General features: G+C 38.5%; 1 protein-coding gene across 5 annotated transcripts in view; it reads right to left on the bottom strand.

Annotated features, from left to right (window-relative positions):
* Positions 1–21,373, bottom strand: part of ATP8B4 (ATPase phospholipid transporting 8B4 (putative)) — a 273,488-nt gene that overhangs the window by 238,637 nt on the left and 13,478 nt on the right. The window lies entirely within an intron of this gene.

Here is a 21,373-nt window from a genome sequence, read left to right as displayed (position 1 = left end):
CACAAACACCAGCAGACATATTTTTGTAATAAAGGTAACAATCTCTTGCTCCACATGAACTGGATATAAAGTTGACAAAAAATTAAGATGGAATAATGGGAAGAAGATCAGCAAAGCAACAATCGTATGTCAATATTGAATTATCATGGTACGTGATTTGACCATCTCTCTTGAGATTCCCTTAATTCCATGGTTCTCCACCCAAGTGACAGGTGGCAAAAGGTATGGGGATATGAGTAAGAGTTTGAGCTTAGAGAGGGCACAGACAACCACAGAGATAAAGAAACTGTTAGGGATGGGGGAGAGGAGAATTAGAGGAAAGCAAAGAGAAGAAGAGATGAAAGTCAAAGGGAGATGAGAAAGATGAGGGAGATGAGGAAAAAGGGAAGGAAGGAAAGAAGATATTTAACACCCACTCTCCATATCCCAAGCACCATGCATTGTAAGAACTGACTAATTTTTCCCAAAAGTCCAGGAGGAATCTAAATGTCTCTGCAGCCCCTCTCACTCTACTGTTATATGGGAAGGGAACCGCTAAGAATCTTCTGCTCCTGACAAATAACACCTTGACTTTGGCTACAGTTGTGTCTCTACTATTTGTAGAGTATTTTATTGGTTTGACATCTACCTACATGGTTTCTTTCTTGCTTATCTAATAAAGTCTGTTCCCTGTGACTGCTCCTGTTTTCCTATTTTCCAGACAAAATGCTGATGGAGCAATGTTGAACTAATAGCATCAGCTGGTGACAGCTGAGTGAGCTTGCCCTAATGTGTATAATACTGAAGCCCAGAACCTACCAGGAAGCAACCTCTCAACCAACCATCCACCTGAACAAAACATTTCAAAAACTGGTGATAAAAGCACCATCCCCACTTTCTTGCTGATTCCCTAACAAAGAACAAACTATCTGTGGTGAATCGAATTGTGTAGCCCAGTTTGGACATGTTCCTGGTCTTGGTTCTGGTGGGTGTGGACCCATTGTGAAATGAGATTTCTTGGAGATGTTACTTCAGTTACAGTGTGACCCAACTGAATCTGGTTGGGCTTTAATCCAGATTGTTGGAGTCCTTTATAAACTGAGTGAAAGTCAGATGGAGAGAGAAGCCATGGGGGGCAGAAAGAAACCAGAAGTCAATGGGATCCAGAGCAGAAAGGAGAAGACACCTCCATGTGCATTGCCATGTGAAGGAAAAGTCAAGGAACCCCAAAGATGGCTGCCCAGCTGGAAGCTACCAACCCCAGGGGAAGTAAGCCTTCTAGTCTCTGAAACCGTGAGCTAGCAAATTCCTGTTGTTAAGTCAACTCATCGTATGGTATTTGTTTTAGCAGCTAGGAAACTAAAACACCATCAAACCCCAAAATGGCACTCTAGAGGGTGAGGGGACTTCAAAGCTTAAAAAAGCAAGATAATTTGTTGATACAACCCCACATTAACCCAGGAGTAGTAAAACTACTGACAGGAAAACGATGGATACTAAATGGGCAGCACGGGAGCTGAGGAGGGTTTTTCTCTTCTGCATTGCAAAGGGCTAACCTAGCCTGCTGGCACACCGCGTGTAACTTACAGATTTACATATACTCTAGTCGTAAAGTCAAGGACCAGAAAGGATCATTTGTATACTAACTGGCTTTAGTTTAGAACTTATGCATTCAGGTGATGACCATTTTTAAGTTTCACATTTGTGTGAAGTAAATCCAAGGACAGAATTCTGTAGTTCTCTGCTAGTTCCACTAACTCCAAACACCAGAATCTTGACTCTTAATCGGCAGAGTAGGAACCATCTTGTCCAGCATCTCTGTGCAACCACAACCCCAAGGACTGGCAATAACCCTTTGCCAAAGTGGCCAAGGGAATAACTTCTGTATTAGGTCAACTTTGTTCCTCTTCTGGGTGACACTGTTGCTCTTAGCCCTCATGACCAGTTTAGTTAGGAAGTTCTCTGTTTGCTTTAGATCCCTTATTGCTAGGTCTTATTCTTTGCATCTGCATTTCCTGTATTATTGTCTTTCTGAACTGAATCTACTTGGATTAATTCTAGATTTTGCTCCCCTTCATTAAGCTCTGCAAAATTCTAGCTTTGGTTCTAAATCCCCACAACTTTCTGCCTTTAACCTGACTATGCTGGACCTGAATTATCATTGCAGAAATCATCATTTTTTTTCATGTGATACAACAGTGTGTGAAAGGATATAAACCTCTCTTGGCAATATAGAGAGTGGTTCAGAGGTGCAATGACTTAATGCCCGATATTTCACAGGCATCATGGGACCCTTCCAGATGCTAGAGTAATAAAAGGAAAGCAGTCACCAAGGATTTATGATCTTCCAGTGTAAGCTCACTCCTGCACAACTGTTATCACTGCATTTGCCTGGCTCCAAAAAGGAATAAAGTGACATTCAAGGACGTATAAAATATAGTAAACTAGCATATGTTTAAAGTGAAGTAAAAGAGTTTCCAACCCAAAATGTCAAACTGAAAATGCACTTCTATCTCGGGTCCCACTGAAATGATGGGAAATACTTTTTTAAAAGAATGAAAACATGACAGTGTTGGAAAACAAGAGTGGGGGCTAGCAGAGATTCATGAATCTTGAAGAAAGCTTAGAAAATAAAATAGAAAGCAGATGGGATCATTTTGATCCAAAAAAAAATAAAGATGGGAAAAACTCCAGCCAGAAGAATGAGAAGGGTAGTGTTTCTCAATGGAGCCGCAGAGAAACTCCAAATTCAGAGAGAGTAAATACAAAGGCCAAGAGTGTTATAGATAGGGTGACTGTCACAGTTTGTGCCTGATGCCTTGGCAAAATAATTAATACAGTCCCCTTTCGCTCTCAAAGTATTTCACTTTGGACAATTAATTACATGATCACCCTGGTTATAGAGTGTCATCAGAGTAATTAAATAATAATTGATTGTGTTGTGCAGTGCCATGGATTTTTTAAACAGTTTTATTCTAATGCCACATATACAACCTAAAATTTCCCCTTTAACCACATTCAAATATATAACCCAGTGGTGTTAATTACATTCACAATGTTGTGCTACCATCACCACCATCCATTACCAAAACTTTTCCATTGCCCCAAATATAAACTTTTGTACATTTTAAGCCTTAACTCCCTATTCCGTACTCCCACCCCATCCCATGGCAACTTACGTTCTAGATTCTGACTCCATGAATTTGCTTGTTCTGATCTCATCTCAGTGAGATCACAGTATTTGTCCTTTTACTCATCATGATGTCTTCAAGGTGCACAACACAAACAGTGAACTCTAAGGTAAATCATGTAGTACAATTATAAAAATGTGCTTTCATCAACTGTAACAAATGAGCCACACCAATGCAAGAAAGTAGACAGCATGTCTGGGAAGAAACCAATGGTGGGTGTTTGGACCTAAGAGAAAAGTGATTCTAAATCTACACATAAGCTCTGGCAGAAAAGTGCACCAAAGTGCTCAGCCCCTAGCAAAGCCTGCCTTACTTAGGCAGGTTTGGTTGTTGCCAAACTTCCTGACTGACCCACAGAGAGACCTCTGTCAGCTTGCTATATCACCATGCCTAGATGCTACAGTTGGCCCTCCCATTTAAAGAGGAGGCCTGGCAGGTGAAAGACCTTAGCCACTGCTTTAATCAATCCAGCCCTTCATTTGTATATATAAACCAGCAATGAGAAGTCATCGGACATCTGAGAAGAACCAACAGCACAAAAGAGAAAATAATCAAATAAACAGAAGAAAATTTCCCTGCACCAGAGTAAGACGTAGCCCTTCAAAGTGAAAGGGCTACCAAGTCCCAATGAGGATGAATGAAAATGGACTCACAAATCTTCATAAAATTTTTAGCTCCAAGGACACAGGAAAAGTCCTAAAAACTTCTAGAAGAAAAAAAAAATTCTCATCAGCAACGGAATGCTAGAAGACATTAGAGTGATGCTTTCCCAGTTTTAAAGAAAAATATTGAACTTAGAATTCTACACCCAGCCAATAATCAATCAAATGTGAAGGGAAAATAAAGACATTTTCAGACATGCAAGGATGTTTACATCCAAGACTCAACTCCAAAACAACTACTCAAGAATGTACAGCAAGAAAAAAAGTCATTTAAAATTTAAAACTAAAGTAGAGTATAAGAAGAAATAGAAGCAAGGGTAATGATCAACTAGAGTCAAGAATAAGAATAAAAAGGCATGATCATGATCCACACATCTGCTCCAGATGGGCCTCAAATTCTACAGAAAAAGTGAAGGACTGTCTACTTCCCTTTATTTCACACAGTCTATTAGGTACAAAACAAACCAATTTCTTGGGAAAAGTACAATTACTAGTTCTTGGCTCAAACAATAATTTCTCTAAGGGATTCTCATAAAGAAGTCATTGCGTAATGTAAAGAACATAAAAATGAGTTTCTTAGAGCTGTGTCTCGTAACAACCCTAGAGATACCATCCAAAAACACAACTCAGAGGGGTCAATGATATGTTCTCTGCACTCAGTCTCTGCTGGTCTGATTAAATCCAGGAATGTATTTTAGGGTATTTGGATAAAGAAATGAACTACATGTCCTTCAAGCAATCAACCTAATTATCCTTTCTCTCAAATCTATGTGTGCTGATTACTAAGTGGCAACTAATTTGAGATTGAACTTACTGGCAAATGAGGCTGAAGGCAGACCCATAAGACAGAAAATCAAGCTGGGAATAGTATTCACTTTTTTTTTTTTGTAAAAGCTAAATAACTAACAAAGGCATATGCCTGGATAGAAAACCATCCCTTCTTCATTCCATGTAAGCCAAAAGAATAGTCACTAGCAGAGGCAGAATTCTCTTAGACACTTGGATTTAATCTTCTCCAGAATATAGACAAATAGGTAATGAAGTCTTCAAAGTCCTATTCCATATAATATAATGGAAATACCCTTCACTCCCAAAAATCATAAAGGGCAATGTAATTTGATGTCTGCCTCAATCAAATAAAACATCAATAAACTCTATAGAATGCTTATCTTTTAGCCATGTGCTTCCTGGTACATTCTCCAAGATAAGTTATTTGCAAAATGTACACCAAGAAAACCTCATTTGTTTTATGAATTGATGATTTATAAAACAGTTAGATGTTAGGGGCCATTTACCAAAAAGAGTAATCCTAGTTTCAGGATGATTGACCTATAAGCTTTCTCCCCCTGGGAATAGTTATCTGATTAGGGCCAATGGTTTATTTGAGCCACTTCTGATTTACGATAACTATCCACTGACGTATTTATGCATGCTTGTCTTTACATTTAACAGGGAGAGATGCTTAAAGAAGTTCCAAAACTGGTATCAGATTCCTAAGACATAAGTTGAAAAGATGTAAGGTACATAACATTACCCTGCTGGAGATTTTTAATTGCACCAAAATGTCGGATCCCCTGTTAGCAAGGTTTTTAGGATCCATAAAAGTTAGAGTTTGATGAAAGAACACTTATAAAGGAAAAAAAGATCTGCATCTTGAGGCAAGAGGCCCAAGATGTCCTTCCAACAACTGTCTGTGTGAGCACATTTTAATTCATAACCTCTCCTCACCAAGGGTCTTCAGTAAAACAATGACACTGTGTCATAAATATTAAATGAGGAAATGTTTGGAAAGCACTTTGTGAACAGAAAATTACCAAAAAAAAAACTATTAAGGAAACAAAAAGCTGAAAATCAGAAACTAAGAGGTACAGAAAAGAAATCATCCAAGCTTCAACAGTGAATCTTAAAATTGCTTATATTTTTATTTCCAAAGAGAGTCTGAAGTAATTTTGTGAATATTTTCTGTGGAAATTGGCAAATGCCCATTGATTCTACTCCAGGTCCTTGAAGGCAACACCCAATGCTAATCTGGCCTCTTCTCCCTTATAATACAATAAATTATACATTATCCATGCTGCACTTCCAGTAGGCAAGAAAAGATGGGTCATTTACAGCTTTTTTTATTAGTCAGTGTACAATTTATAACACCTCAGTATTTAAGACTACTGGCTGAATGCAGCAGCTGTGTTAGACCCCGAGTCAAGGGAGGAGTTAGGAAGTTACCATTGGACTAGGGATTGATCTCAGCAACTATGAATTCCTAATTAATGAACACAGCTATCTTTCATCAATTAACTCCAGAGCATTTTGTCCTTCACCAAACATGGTTTGGGAAAGAGCCTTCAGGCACTTAGCTTTAGACCCCCAAAATCATGAAAGGATGAAGCGCCACGGAGAATTTGGGGTCTTTGCATAAAACCCTGAGGCTCTACTCTGGCCTAGACTGATATTTCCTGAGCAAGACTGGTATCAAGCCAAAAGCCAAAGAATGTTTCCAAATATGGAGTGTCATTTGGGATTTTGGGTTGTTGGTGGTTTTATGGGTTGGGTCAGAAATCTCAGAAAAATTCCCTCAAGCCAAATCAATAGCTTAAGCTTTTTCCTTTCTTGATTTTCTTTCATTCTTCACAATCTGGTCTGTGTGGTTGGGAGCCAAAGCAATTCATTAAAGCCATGAAGAAAGAACAATAAGTGTGGAGAGCTTCAAAGAAAAAAGCTCTCCAGACTCCAAGACTTCCTGATTTGACTCCAAGAGCACATCCTGATACAATTGAAAAATACGGTTCCGAATCGGGGTTTCCTATTGAAACCCAGTGGTGATCTGCAGCTGCTGGACTTATTGACATTTAAGCAGCAAACTAAAGAAAATCAAGGCCAAAAAAAAAAAAAAAAAATCCAACAACTTTTTAAAATTCTTGTCCTCCCAAAAGAGCTTGGAAACAGAGTTAGGGGATTCAAACAAATACTAAAGGACCTTTGGTTTGTTTTCGTCTTGGTTGAGCCAATTTGTACATCAGGTCCAGATATTTGGAAATTTTGATTTATTTAGTGCTCTTTTCCTCCATGGCCTACTATAGCTTCACAAAGAAATAGAAAGTTTTACTGATTTTTATTCTTCTTCTAGGTTACATGAACTGTATTATACAAGTTAAAAATATAATCAATAAAATCATCAAATAAGCCCTCAGCATGTAGCTCCCTGTAAGTGTAGATTTGCAACTGGAGATTTAGGTAATAGTAATAATATCCACTAACATTTACTGAACATTTGTTAAAACCAAGATACTAGATGAAGTGTTTCACATGCATTATTTCACCAATACACAAAACAATCCAATAAGGCACGTGCCATTATTAGCCCCATTTTATAGGTAAGGAAACAAAGGCCTAGCAAGGTTAGCAATAGATTCAAAATTCAAACACAAGCTGCGACCCATGTAAAAGAAGACCTGGAGAGAACTGTGGCTATGCAGAGATGGTGGGTGGTATGGTAGCATGTAGAGTTGTCTGGGAAACTGCAAGCTGGTGTTTGCCCATGACCAGAGGTCAAGGAAAGGAAGTAGAGGCCACACTCATCAAATCCAGTAACTCCAGGATGCACTTCAAATCACATACCTCATCCCAATTAACTTGTGGCCCTGTGACCTCTTACATTTCATTGCTTCAGGCTCGGTCTCTGCTCCAGCCACACACTTCCTGTGTAGCCCTCTTCCTGGAGCCTTTGGGCAGTCAGTCCCTACATCCTCCTGTGAAGACCCTCCCAAACTCCCGTTCAAAACTTACTGCTTTCTTTTGAAACCTCTTTCATTGTCCAGTTCTAATCTGTTCTTTGGTATCTATATTCTTTTACAATCTGATTATCTAAAACAAAAGTTGCATTTTTATGGATTGGGCCAGGATCAGAAAGCTTCCTGTAAGAACAGAAAATAGCCATGTCTTTCACTCTACAACATCATCATTCAAAAAGGAAAAAATAATAATAATGAAGTCAGGATCTGCCCAAGGATCACAACAGCCTAGAAGAAGCTGAATGATGTTTAATTTTCCACTGTGAGATACATTCTGACCACCCAAGGGAGAGCAAGCCACCTGTCAGGAAGTGGGAGTGGAAAGAATCCCAGGAAGAAAAGAATGACATGTGAAAAAGAAATCTGAGGAGGAGTCATATCTGCTTGAAAGCTCAAGGGTTTCAGAGGAGCTGTTTTTCAAATCTTGTGTTTATCATTTTGAGATGCAAGGGGCTATAGAGTACATATTGGTTTCCGTATATCAGCTCCCTGAATCCATGTGGTAAATAAAATCTGCTGAGCCAAGAGAAAGTGATTTATTCCAGAAATACTTATTAAGTGCCTTTGAATGAGGCTCTATTCTAAGCAGTAAAGGAAAAACAAATGAAGTGGTAATTTATGAAACAGTCAAATGTTAGGGGATATCTGCCAAAAAGAGTAACCTTATGCACTGGTTTGAAGCTGTTATGTACCCCAGAAAACTCCATGTTCTTTTAATCCATTCCTGTGGGTGTTGAACTATTGTGGGTGGGACCTTTTGATTAGGTTGTTTCAATTGAGATGTGACCCACCCAATTCAAGGTGAGTCTTAACCCTATTACTGGAGTCATTTATGAGAAGATAAAGGACAGAAAAAGAGAGAGATCAGAGAGAAACACCCAGAGAGCTTAGAGAGAAAGTCCCTGGAGCTGCTAAGAAAGGACCCACAGAAGCTCAGAGAGGAGGCCACTGGAACCAGGAGCTGAGAGCAGTGAGACCCAGGAGAGAAGGAACAGCAGAAGCTGGCCGCATGCTTTGCTATCTGACAGAGGAACTCTGGATGCCAGCTGCCTTTCTTCAGAGAAGGTATCGTCCTGTCGATGTCTTAATTGGGACATTTTCATGCCCTTAGAACTGTAAATTTGCAAACTAATAAATCCCCATTGTAAAAGCCAACCCATTTCTGGTATATTGCATTCCGGCAGCTTTAGCAAACTGAAACACCTTAGTTTCAGGATAATTGACCTTTAACCCCCACCCCCACCCCAGTAGGAATTATCTGATAAGGTCAGTTTGTTTGAACCTTCAAAGGGTAGATAGGGCCGTAAATAACTGAGCAGCAAGACTCAGAGTGCCATGGGAAATAAGAGAAAGGAAAAGTCAAGTCCAGATGGATGATCAAAAATCATCCCTGCCTGTGTGATTGTGAAAGCCTTGTGGATCATACTCCCTTTATCCAGTGTATGGATGGATGAGTAGAAAAATGGGGATAAAAACTAAATGAAAAATAGGGTGGGCTGGGGAGGGGTTAATTTGAGTGTTCTTTTTACTTTTATTTTTTATTCCTATTTTTATTCTTTCTGGTGTAAGGAAGATATTCAAAAATAGACTGGGGTGATCTTGGGGCTTGCCCTTACAAAGCTTGATACTACAAAGGAAAGGCTAATCCTACTCATAATTTTGCCTAGAAGTCACCTCAGAGGGCCTCTTTTGTTGCTCAGATGTGACCTTTCTCTCTAAGCCAACTTGGCAGGTAAACTCACCACCCTCCCCTCTATGTGGGACTGACTCCCAGAGGTAAAAATCTCCCTGGCAATTGGGACTTGACTCCCAGGAATGAGCCTGGACCCTGCACATGTGATTGAGAAAGTCTTTTTGGACCAAAAGGGGGAGGAGAACTGAAACAAAATAAAGTTTCAATGGCTGAGAGATTTCAAATGGAGTCGAGAGGTCATTCAGGAGGCGACTCTTATGTGCTACATAGATATCCCTTTTTAGTTTTTAGTTTATTAGAACAGTTAGAAGAAAATATCTGAATTTGTTAAATTGCAATCCAGTATCCTTGGTTATTGAAGCCGAGCGTATAACTATATAGCCTATATGGTGTAACCATGCGATTGTGAAAACCTTATGGCTCACACACCCTGTACCAAGTTATAGAAAAATGAGTAGAAAAAATGGGGACAAAAAGTAAATGAATAATATGGAAGAGGGTGATGTTGGATGTTTTGACTGTTCTTTCAACTTTTATTTTTATTTTTATTTTTATTTTTTGGAGTAATGAAAATGTTCAAAAATTGACTATAGTGAAGAATGCACAACTATATAATGATATTGTGAACAGTTGTTTTACATTCTGGATGATTGTATGATATGTGAACATATTGCAATTAAAAAAAATAAATGATGGGGAGGAGGGGTATAGGATGCTTTGAATGTTCTCTTTTGCTTTTATTTTTATTCTTATTTAATTTTTATTTTTTATTTTTTTGTAGTGACAAAAATGTTCAAAAATTGATTGTGGTGTTGAATACATATTATCAAATATTAATATATAAGAAAAAGATTACTGTCTTAATTTGCCAAGGCTGCTAAGGCAAATACTACAAACTGATTGATTTAACAAGTCATTTATAAAAGGAAGGTACAATCCTAAATTTGTGTGCTTCCATTAATGCAGCCTCAAAATACATAAAGCAAAAACTGACAGAACTAAAAGAAGAAATAAGAAATAGACAAATCCAAAAATATATAGATAAACTAAAATATAGCTCTTCACCAACTTTATTAATATAGACAGGTGACACCTGGTTCAAGACCCTTTCATGATATTTTAACCATAACTACAAGCTCAGTAAGGCAGGAATGCAAGGTTATTCCCAAAAATTGCTAATACAATCTTAATTCATAGAAGCATAATTTCAGGTCAGCAAAATTTGGAATTCCAGGCAAGTCAGACTACATCTAGTAAACTAAATGGGCCACTGACAAAGCCAAAAGCATCAAAAGTCTTATGACCAAGATGTGTTCATTCAAACTTCTATTCAGTAAATGTCCACCTTCTGGAAAAAAGTGCCAGGCCCCATGCTACATGTTTTGTAGTCAAAAATAAGAAAGACATCAGTCCTTCCTTTGTGAAACTCATAATGTAGTTGAAATACCAAAAGTGTAAGGACCATAAACTGTAATATATATTTTAAATTCATTTTTATTGAGATATATTCATATACCATGCAGTCATACAAAGCATACATTCAATTGCTCACAGTACCATTATATAGTTGTACATTCATCACAAGAATTAATTTTTGAACATTTTCATTACCACACACACAAAAATAATAAGAATAAAAATTAAAGTAAAAAAGAACAATAAAAGTAAAAAAAAAAAAACACTGGGAGTTTTTTTGTTTTGTTTTGTTTTGTTTTTGCCTCCATTTTTCTACTCATTCATTGATCCACACACTGGACAAAAGGGAGTGTGATCCACATGGCTTTCCCAATCACATTGTCACCCCTCATAAGCTACATTTTTATGCAATCTTCTTCAAGATTCATGGGTTCTGGGCTGTAGTTTGATAGTTTCAGGTATTTACTGCTAGCTTCTCCAATTCATTAGAAGGTAAAAAGGGTTGTCTATATTGTGTGTAAGAGTGCCCACTAGAGTGACCTCTCAGCTCCTTTTGGGATCTCTCAGCCACTAAAACTTATTTCATTTCCTTTCACATCCCTCTTTTGGTCAAGAAGATGTTCTCCATCCCACGATGCTGGGTCTAGATTCCTCCCAGGAGTCATTTTCCATGTTGCCAGGGGTATTTATACCCCTGGGTGTAAGATCCCAGGTAGGGGGAAGGCAGTGATTTCATCTGCCAAGTTGGCTTAGCTAGAGAGAGAGGGCCACATCTGAGCAACAAAGAGGCATTCAGGAGGAGGCTCTTGGGCACAATTATAGGCAGGCCTAGCCTCTCCTTTGCAGCAACAGTCTTCCCAAGGGCAAGTCCCATGGTAGAGGCTCAGCCCATCAAACCACCAATCCCCTATGTTTGTGAGTACATCAGCAACCATCAAGGTGGGGAAGCCCAACGCCCCTGCATTCTCCACCAGCTCCTCAAGGGGGCTCTGCATATTTTTTCATTGTTTTTTTTTTAATTAACTTTTTTTTAAAATTAACTATACAAAAAGATTTTTTAAAAACATATAATTAAAAAAACATTTCAAGCAAACATAACATAACAAGGGAGTAAGAAAAAGACAACTAACCTAAAATAACTACTTTACTTCCAAAGTGTTCCTACTCTATCTCAAGAAAAACTGTAATATAAATTAAAGGAAACTTGCAGATGTATAATCAAAAAATAAAGAGAAAGAGTCACTGTGAGAGAGTTCTTCAAACATTCGAGGATCTTTAACATAGAAGGCAGAATAGATGTTCTGTTGTTCCAAAAGTTAGAACAGAAAGTGAACTTTACAGGGATGTAAAATTCTAGTTAATATATAAGAGAATTTTCTATAAATTTACTGCCAAAAAAAAAGAAAAAAAGAGTCATCTCCTTAATTAGCTCCAAGAACTACCTGTAAGAGAAAATATTCAAGGAAAAGATTCAGCAATGCTGCAAAAGGAGATTGTGCCAGTTTGATACTGCTATGTACCCTCAGGAAAGACTATCTTCTTTTAATCCACTCTTGTGGGTGGAGACTTATTGTGGGTGAGATTTTTTTATTAAGTTCTTTCCATGGAGATGTGACCCACCCAATTGTGTGTGGGGCCTTTTGATTAGATTATTTCCATGGAGATGTGACCCTGCCCATTCAAGGTGGGTCTTATTTAGTTTACTGGTGTTCTTTATGAGAAGATAAAAGGCAGAGATGTTTTTCAGAGAACTCAGAGATACCTAGAGAGAAAATGCCCAGAGAATTTGGCAAAATTGAGTCCTGGTGTTGGATGGAAGGCAGAATTTGAAAGCAATGAGCTGGGATACTTAGCTGAAGAGATTTCCAAACTAAATGTGAAAAATGCAGCCTGGCTTCTCCTTGTAGCTTATAGTAAAATGTGAGAAGAAAGAGATAAGCTGAGAACTGAACTCTTGGCTACAAAAAAAAAATTGATGGTCTGGCAAATTGTGGGCTTTCAGAAAGTGAGACCCCAGACAATAGTGCCCCATGTGAGGATTTAACCAAACATGGAACCCTTTAGCCATTTCAGTACAAACCAGGATTGTAGATGGAGTTATCCAGGAAGGATTTGTGGAAAGTCCTATTGTCTGACAATTTTGACCCCTGTATGCTGCATGGCAAGCCAACAAAATTTTTTGCAAGATCTGTATAAATAGAACCACTGCCAGTCTGGACTAAAAGAAACAGAAAAGGGACATATTGAAGGAAAAATTTCTTCAAACACAGAACCACAAAAGCTGATGTCTGGAGTCAAGAAACCTCAGGCCAGGGAGTGGACCCACCCATGCATGTGGAGAGGGTGAGTTCTAAAAGGAAGGAGCACATTCCCCAGGGATAGGGGAGAGCATTTCCACCACCTCACTGTTCTGAAGGGGTTGAACATGTGCCCCAGAGATGGCAGAGAGTCCGGGTGCCACCCAGATACTTGGAGGGTGGAGCCAAGAGCAAGGTGATCTCCCCAATACTTGGATATGTTGAAAGGGTGGGACTGCTGTTCTTTCAAGACCTGAGGATAAAACATCATTCTCTAGGTGACTCTCAGACTTTGAAATCTAATGGAATTTGCCCTTTGAGTTATAGGAAATGTTTGGGTCCATGACCCCTTTTTTCCTTTCAATTTCTCCCTATGGCAATGGGAATGTTTATACCATGAAAGTCCCTCCTTTGTATATGAGAAGCAGATAACATGTTCTAAGTTTCACAGCCAGAGAGGAATTTTGCCTTAGAACAAACTATGCCTGTAATGGATTTTGATAAAAGTTTGTACTTAGCTATTGCTACTGAAATGATTTAAGCTTTTGTGATATTGTGATGGGATGAGTGTATCTTGCATTTGGAAAGAACATATCTTTCTGGGATCTAGAGAGTAGAATGTGTCAGTTTGAAAATGTTATGTACCCTAGAAAAATGTTCTTTTAATCCACTAGAAAAGCTGGACCAAATGACTTTGAAGATATTTGTAATTCTCAGGTTTTACAATTCCATGCAATCTAAAGTAATAGTAATAGAACTATTAGGTCAAAGACAGCAGCAGTTGGAAATCAGGTATAAAGTTAAGGAAAGATGTCCCATGGACAACATAGATTTAAGAGTCATCTGCCAACATGGAGGAAGAATAGTGTAGAAGACTGAACCTGGGGAAAATTCCACCACTGGGGTCCAGTGAAGGAAACAGAGTCACAGCAGTCAGAAAAGGAAGAAGAATCTCAGAAGAGCTGAGGGTTCTGGAGACCAAGAAAGGAGATCATTTCAAAGATGGGATAGCCACCATCCCCAATACCACAGAAAGGTAAGAGAGGATGATGGTGAGAAATAGTCCCTGGGGCTTCTCTTTAGAAGTCTCTGGCGACTGGTCTTTTTTTTTTTTTTTTTTTTTTTTTTGAAATAAATTCAAAGTTACATGAATAGTTGCAAAAACAATACTAGCCCCATACACAGAATTCCATCATACCCTGACCCCACTCCCCCAATAGCTCAAACCACCAACTTTAACATACTGTCACATCACTATTTCTTTCCCTCCCTCCCTCCCTCCCTATCAATCATCCATCATCTATTTCTCTGTCTTCTGAACCTATGAGAGTTAGCTGCACACATCCTTGAACATACACTGTAATTCATTTATGTACTTCCCATGAACAAGAATATTCTTTCACGTAATTCCATTAAGCACAGCTAAGAAGTATAAGAGATTCAACAATGATATAATGCTTACATTCTATATTTCCTTTTCCTTATGTCTAAACTGTGTCCCTTCAAGCCACCTGTCCTCCACCCTCCAATCCCATCCAAGTTCATCCTTAGCATTCAATTGTCATCTAGTTAGACTGTCTTTTTTTTTTTTCTTTTTTCAATTGTGGAAACATATATACAGCCTAAATCTTCCCATTCCACCCCCTCCCTAGCCTTCCATTAGTGGGATTAATCACATTTAGAATGACGGTATGCTCTTTCCCACCATCCATTACTAGAAATTTCCCTTCACCTCAAACAGCAACCCTACACTCCTTTCTTAACTCCCCATTGCCCCTTCCCCCATTTCTCTTAACCCAAACTCTACTTTTCATCTCTATGGTTATATTCTCCGATAATTTCTTTGTGTTTACTGTGGGGCTTAAAATTAACCTCTTAGTATCTTCTTGACCAAAAGGGGGATGCAAAATGAGACGGAATAGTTTCAGTGGCTGAGAGATTTCAAATGGAGTCTAGAGGTCACCCTGGGGGACATTCTTATGCACTATATAGATAACACCTCTTAGGCTTTAATGTATTGGAACAGCTAGAAGTAAATACCTGAAACTACCAAACTCCAACCCAGCAGTCTGGACTCCTGAAGACAATTATATAATAATGTAGATTACAAGGGGTGACAGTGTGATTGTGAAGACCTTGTGGATCACACCCCCTTTATCTAGTGTATGGATGAGTAGAAAAATTGGGGATAAAAACTAAAGGACAAATGGGGTGGGATGGGGGGATGATTTGGGTGTTCTTTTTTCACTTTTATTTTTTATTCTTGTTCTGGTTCTTTCTGATGTAAGGAAAATGTTCAGAGATAGATTGTGGTGATGAACGCATAACTATGTTATCATACTGTGGACAGTGGATTGTATACCATGGATGATTGTATGGTGTGTGAATGTATTTCAATAAAACTGAATTTAATAAAAAAAAAAAGAAAAGAAAAAAAATTAACCTCTTAAATCCCTATCAATCTTGTTTTTCTTTGATACCATCTTCCCTTCAGTAGGGCACATAAACTATGTTCCTATACTCCTTCAGTCCCCCACCTTTATATAGTTGTCTAAAATTACATATTTTACATTGAGTTCAAAGCCACTGATTTGTCCTTAGAGTTTGTGTATTTTTTATCATGTAGGAAGTAAATAGTGGAGTTATAGTTCAAAAATTATTGACTTCTATTTGTATTCCATTATGTTTGGAGAATATTCTTTAAGTATATTCAATTTCTTTTTTTTTTTTATTAATTTCTTGAGGCTTGTTTTATGTCCCAGCTTATGGTCCCTTCTGTAGAAAGATCTGTGATCACTAGAGGAAAATGAGTGTCCTGGTGATTTGGGATGTAAGGTACTATATATGTCTGTTAAAATTCTCTATATCTCTTTCTCCTTTTTTTGTCTCTCTGTTGGTAGGGCTTCCTTTAGAATCTGAAGTAGGGCAGGTCTTTTATTGGCAAAGTCTCTCAGCATTTGTTTGTCTGTGAAAAATTTAAGCTCTCCCTCAAATTTGAAGGAGAGTTTTGCTGGATAAAGTATTCTTGGCTGGAAATTTTTCTCTCTCAGAATTTTAAATATGTCATGCCACTGCCTTCTCACCTTCATAGTGGCCACTGAGTAGTCACTACTTAGTCTTATATTGTTTCCTTTGTATGTGGTGAATTGCTTTTCTCTTGCTGCTTTCAGAACTTGCTCCTTCTCTTCAGTATTTGAGAGTCTGATCAGAATATGTCTTGGGGTGGGTTTATTTGGATTTATTCTATTTGGAGTTCGCTGGGCATTTATGCTTTGTGTGTTTATATTGCGTAGAAGGTTTGGGAAGTTTTCCCCAACAATTTCTTTGAATACTCTTTCTAGACCTTTACCCTTCTCTTCCCCTTCTGGGACACCAATGAGTCTTAAGTTTAGACGTTTTATTTTATCTATCGTATCCCTGAGATCCATTTCGATTTTTTCAATTTTTTTCTCCACTCTTTCTTTTGTTCCTTCATTTTCTGTTCTGTGGATTTCTAGGACACTGAGATGTTGTTCAGCTTCCTCTAGTCTTGTATTGTGAATATCCAGAGTCTTTTTAATTTGGCCAACAGTTTCTTTTATTTCCATAAGATCTTCTATTTTTTTATTTACTCTTGCAATGTCTTCTTTGTGCTCTTCTAGGGTCTTCTTTATGGCACTTATATCCTGGGCCACCATCCTCTTGATGTCCTTTAAATCCTTTGCCATGTTTTCGTTCTTCGATTGTAGTTCTTTGATTAATTTTGCTAGGTACGAGGTTTCTACCGAAATCTTGATTTGCGTGTTTGGAGCTGGATTCTCCATATCATCTGGTTTTATCATATGCATTAAGATTTTCTGTTGTTTTTGGCCTCTTGGCATTTTTTTGTTTGTTTGTTTGATAGGGTTGTTTCAGGTTGTATCAAAAAAAAAGGGGGATATCGATCTAATTTTTCAGAGACACAGTTTGGTGACGTAAACTTTCTCTAACTAACCAGCAGATGGCATCTGTGAGTCACCTATATCCCTCAGATCAGTTCTCAACCTTTTTTCTACGGAGTGTGGGGAAATGATTCTTGTGTGTTCAGTTGGAGAACTCAGTTTGGGTGTGTTGCTGGAGCCGTCCGCCCTGAAAGTGGGGCGTGTATATGGGTGGCCAGGGAGGAAGGGCAGTTCTACTGTTCAAATCTCCCAGGTTCCAGGAGATTCAAGGCTGCCACAAGAGTCTAAGCCTTCATTTCAGTTCAGCCCCAGACCTTCTCTCTCAGTGTTGTACAAACCACCGGACTTGGCGTAGCACCCCTGGGTTCTCCGAGCGGATCCCCCCTCCCAGCCGTGATCCTCCCTAAGCTGAGAGAATGCCGTGCTACATCGTCAGTGTGCGCCGTCCCTCAAGGGAAGCCCTGGGCTGCTGAGCTGTGCTGCAGGGCTCTCAGCTCATTTCAGACTGCAGAATGTCTGAGGCTGTCTTTACTGCAATGCCTTGTGGGCTGAGAACAGCTGAGGTTTTCTCCACAGAGAGAGAGTGAGGTACAGAAAAACTCCCAGGTTCACCCGTCAGCCAGATATAGCACCCGATCCTCTGGGCTCCCTATCCTGAAACAAATATGTTTCCCGATTCTCCCAAGGTCAGTTGTCACCAAAAGCCTCTGTCTGCTTGTTGAGGATTCGCTGTCTGTATTGAGCAGTTATTATTAAAACCTCACTTGGAGCTGGGCTGAGAAAGTGCACGGCGCGGCTTCCGTGAGGGAGGGGCTCTCGGCTCTAGGTTCTCGGCTCTCAGCGCGGGTCTGCAGTTTTACTTACAGATTTTATGCTGTGATCTCGGGCATTCCTCCCAATTCATGTCAGTGGATGTTGAGTGTACAGTCACGTTTGTCTCCCCGCTACCATTCCAGGTTATTTACTGGTTTTTTTGTTCATTTATGAATTGTTCTGGGGGAGACCAGGTCTTCCATCTCTTTCTATGCCGCCATCTTCCCAGAATCAGCTCTGGTCTTTTTTTTAACAGCAGCATAACCTAGCCCAGATCCTGAGTAATAAAACATCAGATACTCTAAATCTATGTAATATCACATTTGAATAAAGTTAGAGCAGCACACAAACTTGGAAAGTGTGTGAGAGCCAAAAGTCATCTCTTTTCTACATTTTGGCAACTCTGCACAATGACTATGAAGGAAAATTTTTAAATATTTAGTGTATCCTCTGTGGAGAAAAAGACTTCTATTTTAAAGTGATTTAAACACAAAATAAAAGTCTAGAGCACCCATAGGATTAAGATCCTAATGCTGCCTCATCCTTCTCTCCCAATCATAAAAGCTGATGAACCTAAGGATGCATTACACATGCCCTGGAGTATTTATGACAAGCAGCAAGACTCAGAATCTCTGGAATAATTTCTATCATCTTTCTGCACAGAATTTCAGTAATAGTGAAACAGAAGGGATTTGGCATTTGCCCCTCATCTCCAGTGGAGCCAAAGAAAATTCCTTGTGCTTTTCCCCTCTGAACACCAAAAGTTATTAAAATTTAAAAGAAAACTTGATAGGAAATACTGTCCCCAAAGTTACAAGAGAGACTTTGTAAAGCCTTGGAATTTCTCTGATCAACCACTACTGTTTGGCACTTCATTTCAATGGACTCATTTTTAATTTAACTAGGAAAATAGATGACCTTGAAAAAACTAGATCCAACTTTATAAAGTACAATAGTAGGCAAAAAGCAAGTTCCAGCAAAAAATAATTCCTTTAAAGTATAACCACAAAAACTACTTGAGAAAACAGCTTTTGAATTGTTGTTGTTATTGTCCCATAAGGACAATTCCAAGTAGAAATAACACTCATTTAACATACATATTTAGTAAGTCTATATGCATTCTGTACACATTTATATGGTACCTATAAAGGTAGGTTCCATGTATTATTTTTTATCATTAACCCTCTACCACAAGACCAACACAGTGTTTGCTATCTAGTATATACTCAAAAAAAAATGCTTGTGAAATTAAATATTTAATTACACAGAAACACAAAAGTATGGGCTTTATTCTCTCACTATTAAATCCAAAATGTTCTTAGCATTGAGGCTCCATTATCCCTGAGCCCTGTTACTGCTTGTTTGTTTGTTTGTTAAGCAGACTTGATAGTGCAGCATTTATTTTAAGAGAAAAGATACCATAAATGTCTGTGACACAGGCATATAAACTTCAACCAAAGCACAGCCTCATCACAGGTCCCACCTTTCTGTCTGAAACCTTACAGCCTCCTCCAGCAAGTGAAATAATGTGTGCAGTGTTTTATAGAGCCTCAAATTCAAGGAGTCAGAGGATGTTCAAGTTAGCTGGAATCTTGCAAATAATCTCATCCAACCCCTTCTAAGAATCTGAAAACCTAGAAGGGAAACATGACCTGCTAGAAGTCACACAGCTCATAGAGGAGCTGGACCTAGTCCCTGGGGGTCCTGGCCCACCTGGCCAGTGTGCAGTTTCTAGCACGCTGGCAGGCTTTTGGGGAGTCACCATCATACCCAGCCTTGTAAAATTAGCAATTCCAGAAAGTACCAGAAGAGGCTCCCAGGGCTTCCAGACTGTATTCTCAGAATTCAGAGCTCCATATAAAGTTACCTCAGTAAATAAAAGTGCTACTCAACATGTCAGCCTAAAACTGTCATAGTCACTTTTGCAAAACCTAGAATTTCAGGAGAAAATCCTAAAATTTAATTAATGTTAGTATCTATTAATCAGATAGCTATCTAACATCCATCAATGAACTGGCTGACACCTAGTAATTCGGTAATGTCTAACATTTATATAGTGCTTTATAATTTATAAAGTACTTCACATATATTATTTCATTTTATTTTAATACATTAACTCTTAGAGGTAAATTCAGTCCTATTTTACAAATGAGAAAAGAGACGCTCAGAATTCAAGTACCAATGGCTGGTAAATGGAGGAGCACAGACTCATTATATCTCTTCTGACTCAGGGTTCTTTCTACTACTGCACCATAACTGTGCCCACAAAGGAAAATTACGGAAAATTAACAGTCTTAAACACCCACAGTGTTCATTCCAGTCAAACCCAGTAAATTATAAAAATACTTTACAAAACACCCACATTTTCTTCTGCTATTGATCTGGATATATCATGTTATATCATAATACCACAGCCACCTAGAATCAAATAGTTCATACAAATAGGATGAGAAAAAGCCTGAAGATTTTGGTTGTATAGTGATAATAATGAGTAACATACAGTTCCATATCTTTATATAATTTTTAAGTTTATAGTAGCAGTGATAACTTAAAAACACTTCTAAATATCACAGCAAGCACCCTTGATTATTTTCTGTATGTAGGTTCACAAAAATAAACACAAGGAACCGAGAAGCCGTCTCTCCTCTCTGGGAAGTCCGGAGTTGACCTCTGGAAGGCTATTCAACTCCCAAACACATCTGAATCAGGGCCAACTAAACCATGGGCACAATAACCCACAGCACTTTCAGGGGACGTCAAAAATATTTTAATTTGTGTTTAAAATCAGAAGAAAAATGAATATAATAATAAATAATGAAAATATAATAATGAGACCTGCCTGGGTTATGTTTGTCTTCGTACTGATACAGTTATAGAATACAATTTTTAATACTTTTATAGAGGAAGAGGTCCACAAAGACAAAAATGCCCAGAGCCCATGCAAGACATAACGGAGGCTTTTTCAGATTCTTTCCACATCACCCACCATAAATAATAGGGTCTTCCCTGTGGAGAAACAAGCGCTGGCTCCACAACCACCACATTTTGGAATCAAGAATAGGCTTTAGCTAGTTTAAAGAACATCTGCAATTATCCACTTTTCCAGCTTCCCACGTAACCAAACAACATGAGATCTGAATTAGGTGTTTTACACATGAACACATTCCTCCTGATTGCTTTGTAGAAAAGCACACATATGCTTTAACATGATTTGTCTTTGGGCCTACCATACAAGCTGTACAGAAAGGGTGAATAACAAAGAACCAACACAGAAAATAGGCTGTAGTCATAATGTTTTAAATATTTGAGACAGCTAGCTGGAATTTTTCTCATCTTAAAAAATGTGCAATTTTGCATGACTATGGAGATAATAAAGAATAAAGCATATCTCTGAGAAAATTATTGTTTTCCCACCATACCCTTGACTGGCTTGTTATATTTTCACATACATCTTCAATGGCCTTCCTGATGATGTTGTGGAAGTTTATATAAATATATGTGCACTTCTATTAAATTTGCATATATTAAATATTTGATTGAGATAAAATATCACTTCTGCATGATTTTCTCCCTGACCACCCCAGGCTGATTAGAAGGTCTCTAGTCCGTGCTCT

This window comes from Choloepus didactylus, chromosome 4 (genome assembly GCF_015220235.1).
Source record: "Choloepus didactylus isolate mChoDid1 chromosome 4, mChoDid1.pri, whole genome shotgun sequence".
NCBI classification, from domain to species: Eukaryota; Metazoa; Chordata; class Mammalia; order Pilosa; family Megalonychidae; genus Choloepus; species Choloepus didactylus.
This window is presented reverse-complemented; position numbering and strand designations above follow the sequence as displayed.